Genomic DNA, 5,918 nt, shown 5'->3' with positions numbered 1-5,918 from the left:
AAATAATGTGATAACTTTTTCTTTAACAATGGTAGATCCTAGGCCTGCTTGAATTTTGCAAAATTGGGGAAGGTTTTTTTTTTATCTAAATCACTAAATCATTATATATTAATATACTATAAAGATAATTTAACTAATATATAAGTAAGATTTGCTTGTGATCTTGATCTTCCTAACTCTTAATACATTATATAAGAATTTCTTCACTGCATGCTTATGCTCTGAGTCTCTCAATTTGATACCACCTTTATGCTTTATTTTATTTCAAAGTTTATACCTTTCTTTGTTGTTTGTGATGCTCCATATGATCCTCTCTAATTCCACATCTCAACTTTTCATGCTGCTGTTCCTAATATACTATTTTCAGGACTGTCTTTATTTGCACACTATTACTACCTTTAAACTTCCCTCTTCCTATTTCCATGCTATATAACTAAAAATTTTTGCCTTTCATAGTATGAATGTACTATTGTATGTGTGCAATGATTAGTACTTGAATTCTGCAACTTCCTCGCAGGGACCTTATAATTTGTTAATCTGCATTCTAATGCATGATGTATCCAGAAACTGTCCTGTCTAGTAAAATCCATAATTTTTTTAATGTAATATCAGTTACTCTTCCTACCAGTTGTTAGTGTTTGGCCTTCTAATTGTCACCCACTGTGAAAATATTTTTTTCCTGGCAGTTTCTGCAATAAACAATGCTTCACTTAAATAATATATATAGATTCGGCATTTTTCTCTGTTTTTCTCATTACTTAATTCATTGCTTTCCTATTTCCTTCCACCGGCAACACATTGCCTTAACTTTTTTTTTTTTACAAAATTCTATTGTTACAGTATTTCACCAAGGCTTAATTTTCAGGAAACATCGGTGCTACCAGGCTATCCGCTTCATAGTTGCAGTTGATGGAAGATTCATCAACTCAGACTTGACTTCACTCGTGCTGCGATGGCCATGGTTTTCGCAGCATTTTTCATATCTGATATTTATTACCCATCAAAGCTTCAGTCACAATGGAATTTATGCAGAGGTAAGCTGTTGTAATAAGTTACTTGAGTTTTTTTTTTTTTTTTTTTTTTTTCTTTTTTTAGAATATCAGGGAAGTAATTTATATTTAAATGTCCATGTACTGTAACTTTGTGATATGTGTGGTGGTCAGCAGTTGTTTTACAATATTTTTACCATTATGTTCATATATCTTGTCATTTTTACAGGTGTTTCTGAAAAATAAATGCAGAAAAAGGGACAAAAAATACCAGAACAAAGAAAAACGTGGCACACACCCATCGAAGAATATTAAAGTTCAATGAGCTTATGAAATAAGGAGTGAAAAAGCATTCACACTCTTCTGTATAAATAATTAATGTTAAATTTTGTGTTAAAAAAGTTATAAATCTGTTTTTCAAGAATAAAGTTTTTTGAAAGTTAATCTTCTCATTATTTTCTCCAATTGGATATATGACCTGCATAAGGAATTTTAGGTTACTATTTCAATTGTAACATAAAATGCAAAGAAATATTAACATTAAATTCAAAGAAATATTAGAAAAAATCATGACAAATCCCAAAAAGTTACTGTATACTCTATGTCAAATAAAATTTACATAAATATGTTACATGTATAGGATTTGTTACCAATTTTAGTTTTTATCTGTGTTGATAATTGTATGAGATGTAATTATAATTTTACAAAAAAATAAATAAAAAATTAAAAAAAAACATGTATAAATGACTATTGGTAAAATTTACAAATGTTTTATAAAATGTGGCCCCACAAGGAAGGTATGAAAATTGTTTTTAGGATTATTTTTTTCTTAAATTAGCCACTCCAAAGTTTGGCGGGTGGGGTTGTGTAGCGCAGTGATATACAGGGTGGGGCAAATCAAATGCCCGAGTTTCGATCGGCTATTAGGAAAATCAAAACAATACTTTCAGAATTATTTGTTTTATTCGAATCAGTATACAATGCTGTTTGTGTGATCACTTTTTGAAGATGGCATCAGGAAGATGGTGCCATCTGTAGCGATGCGCGGTTGAAGGCGATGTCTGAAGTTTTCGGCTGCTCTTCGGCACATCTCGAGGAGTATTTTAGCGATTTCCTCCCAGATTCGCATCTTCAATTCTTCCAAACTGTGTGGCCAAAAGTGAGATGAGCCGAAGAGCAGCTGAAAACTTCAGATATCGCCTTCAACAGTTCATCGCTACAGATGGCCACCATCTTCCTGATGCCATCTTCAAAAAGTGATCACACAAACTGCATTGTATACTGATTCGAATAAAACAGCAAATAATTCTGTAAGTATTGTTTTACTTTTCCTAATAGCCTATCAAAACTCGGGCATTTGATTTGCCCCAGCCTGTATATATGTATTTTAACCCGTATTTGAGAAAATCCCGTAAAAATATTAACCGTAAATTATACGGTATGTTATGGGTTAACTTAACGGTAAAACCGTAAATTTTACGGTTAAAATTTTATACGGTATTTTCTCAAATACGGGAGAATATACGGTACATTAAAAATTACGGGACCCGTTTTTTTAACGGTAAATGCCCGGCAACATTACTGCCAGGATTTTTACCGTTTTTTCAACGGAAATTTTTTTACAGTGTATCTTTGTTAGTAAGCTTGTAAATAAAGCTTTGTTCTGTGTTTTTTTCTTTCTATATTCGTATCCCCAGTTTCAACTGTTGGTGTTGAATCCTTTTTGTTTATTATAATATCGAACCTGTATCGGACCTCGGTCTGTAGTAAGCGTGCGTCCGAATATTTAAGAGAGGAACTGGTTTAGTTGAAGAGTACCTTGAAAAGAAGGGTGCTTTATTCCTCCAAGACTTTTGATACCTGTAATGATGAAGTGATATAATAAGTAAAGAAAGGAAACTAGACGTAGACGCAAGGTTAGTTGCAGGCAAAGCAAAAGTCATAAATGGAGTGTAGATTGCTTATTAGTATTTGCAAATGATATGTTACTCCATGAGAATAGTCAACAAAGTACTCGAGGAACTATAGAAAAAGTTTGAAAGTTTTTTCGAGAGAAAGTTCAGAGTCAGAGCGGATATGAGTAATGAATGACATGAGAAGCAAAAAGATGGGAAACTGATATGAATCGTTTAAGCATGGACGTGGCTGGTAATATGATGATGTGAGAATGAAAAAAAAGTGAAGATAGGAAGGCACAATGACTACAAGTGGTCAGCGATGTTCTGGTAAGGATCCCTCTGCGTAGCCGTTTCAGGCAATCAATTCTGAGGAGTTTCCTGGAAAACGACATTCGTTAATGATCCTTATAACAAATAAATTTATCATATTACTCTCTGGAATCAGGCCTTTGAGTGTAAATTCGGAGAGCTACCAAGAGCTGTCGACTAAATTTTTTCCAGATATAAGAAATTTTAAGTAAATTTTTGAGGAAGTAAAATCCCAGGATTGTGAAAAAGTTGCATTAAATTTAGAAAGTCAAGAACGACACAATTAAGCTGAAAAAGATGTATCCACTTCAAAAAGATTTTTTTTTTATATAAATGGAGTTTTTACATCAGACATATTAACATCCAAAACGACAACAAAGACTATCTTAGCTGACGTAAACATAAAACGCTTATGTAAACACAGTAATTAACATTGCATATATATCGGGTTCCGAACCCAAGCTCGTATTCCCTCAGGTAGCGCTCCAACCAACATGCCATCATAACAGCGTGAAACGCAAGCAAGACCACACGACGCAGCAAATTGGTTGGAATGCCGTCATGTATACGCATAAGCTTCAAACCGTGACTTTTGGGGCCGTCTCCGTGGATTCTGTTCATCGTCCAATACAGAGGCGCCAGGAACATATTTGAGCAAGTGTCGTTAAGTTGATGGGGATTTCAGCATCGAAAAATAGAATTGCCCAAGAAAAGTACCATGCTGAAACAAGGGCAGACACACTCATGTTTATTCTCTCTCTCTCTCTCTCTCTCTCTCTCTCTCTCTCTCGTCACGGAACAATAACCAAGATTGGTTGTTTCATGAAAATGACAAGGAAAATAGGAAGCAAAGAAGGTTAATTTGAAGTTGCAATGATGAGAGGCGGAAAGAAAGAAGGGAAACATTGTGTGTCGGATGTAAAACATTTGTGTTGGACGAGGAAAAAAAGAAAAAAACGTAAGGAGAGCAGATGGGAACCGGAGGGTGGGTGGGGAACAGAATAAATTATGAATGAAAGAAAGAAAGATAAATTAACCACTTCACAGGAGGAAAAAACAGCTTTCCACAATATAAAATGATCCTTGCCAACAGCAGGAGGTATATTTATTTTCCTCAGAATTCTGATGGTGTTAGCCTGAGCTGAAGTAGCTTCTGATTTCAAGATTGACACCACACTATATGATTCATCAATGAGTTTTCACGTGCTCATTTTGATTGTGTACATTAGTTTCTATGTGTGTGTGTGTGTTTTTAATCATATCTAAACACGTTCTTAAAAATCATTTCAAGAAGCCTTTGAGCATTTCTAAGTAGTGGAGACAAATTCATTTCAAACGTGAATGTCAAACCTTGTACTTTATCAACTCATTCTGAATTCTGGATTTACCTTTTTGACTCCGGGTGGGATAGTAAATTACTTTTTTATCGTCTATTTTGTCTATAAAAATCTGGTCAATTTGCTGTGATCAACACGACTTCAAATTATATATACATTGTTTCTTTTACTTACGATGGATCTAAGACACGCGAAATCAAATCAAATTCTTCAAGTTCAGTTTACATATCCGAGGTCAGTACTGTTTTCCTCTCTCTGGTATAAACATATACGCTCAGAAATAAGCAGACCTGTACTAACACCAGTTCCCACGTACCATGGTCATTCGGGAAAAACGGAATAGTTGCTTCGTTTTCAGACAGAATTGACGAAGCGACTTTAAACATTCTGCAAAAAATCTTATTGTTGCCAGAAATGAAGAACAGAAGAACGGGGGAAAAAAGGGAACATAATGAGTACGAAAAATAAACGAAGCGAAAACAACGTAAAATGTTCCTCATATTTTTCGGGTCACCTTTGACAAGAGAAAGAGACGAATTAATCAAATTTCGCAGTGAATGATCCATTGTTTAAAAGTCAGTTTTGCATTCATCAGAGTGACTTTTCTCGAGGAGAGGGGAAAAAGACATTTGACACTTTAATGTAACTCGTTCATTGTGAAATTATTAGAAATCTTTTTGTAATATTCGAATCCTCTCAGAGATGGAGATTTTAGTCTGATGAACAAAGGAAACTTTAATAAAGTTAGAAATATATGAAGAACACAACGAAAACAATGGGTAATCAGGTCAATTTGTCATGAACCAGAATTTATAGCACGTATAAAAACAAAAGAAATGTAAAAGCGGTAAAATGAACGGAGTTATTATTTTGTCTGACAAAAATCATCAGAGCCAGCACTTAAACTTTCTTTTAGCTATAAAGGGTTCCAGATTTACCATCCTCTTTGAAGAATCTTATTCTCGTCGCTCTTTACTAAATTTACACTTCGTTGCACAAAACAATAAAAACAGCCATAAAACACTGTCTAGAGAAGATTCTGGTCATAGCTAAGTTACTGCTGTAGCAACAAACTCATTTTTCTTAAATTCCATATCTGGGAAGAAATTCAGTCAAATTTTCATAATTTCTCTTAATATCTTTTACAATGAACTATACTGCCTAAGAGACGGCCATTTCTTGAATGTACGTTTTAAACTGTCAATTTATTAGTTTTCGCTGGAATGAAGAATATTTCTTTTCAATTTAGCAGTCACTCCCATTCCTATCCTTGAACTATTGCGTTGCTAATTTAGTACCTCAACCCTTCCAATCTTCGATGTTATTCAAGATCAAATGCCACAGAGCAAAATGAATGTGAATAAAATGAGCTACAGCAACATAAC

At 34.2% G+C, this 5,918-nt stretch overlaps 1 long non-coding RNA gene across 1 annotated transcript; it reads left to right on the top strand.

The window, feature by feature from the left end:
- The first annotated feature begins 1,003 nt into the window (after nt 1-1,003).
- On the top strand, nt 1,004-1,433 carry LOC135196008 (uncharacterized). The gene is made up of 2 exons (XR_010310266.1): nt 1,004-1,034; nt 1,219-1,433. It is a non-coding gene; the product is annotated as an uncharacterized LOC135196008 (long non-coding RNA).
- Nucleotides 1,434-5,918: the final 4,485 nt, after the last annotated feature.

The sequence above is a fragment of the Macrobrachium nipponense genome, chromosome 17 (genome assembly GCF_015104395.2).
Source record: "Macrobrachium nipponense isolate FS-2020 chromosome 17, ASM1510439v2, whole genome shotgun sequence".
Lineage (NCBI taxonomy): Eukaryota > Metazoa > Arthropoda > Malacostraca > Decapoda > Palaemonidae > Macrobrachium > Macrobrachium nipponense.
This window is presented reverse-complemented; position numbering and strand designations above follow the sequence as displayed.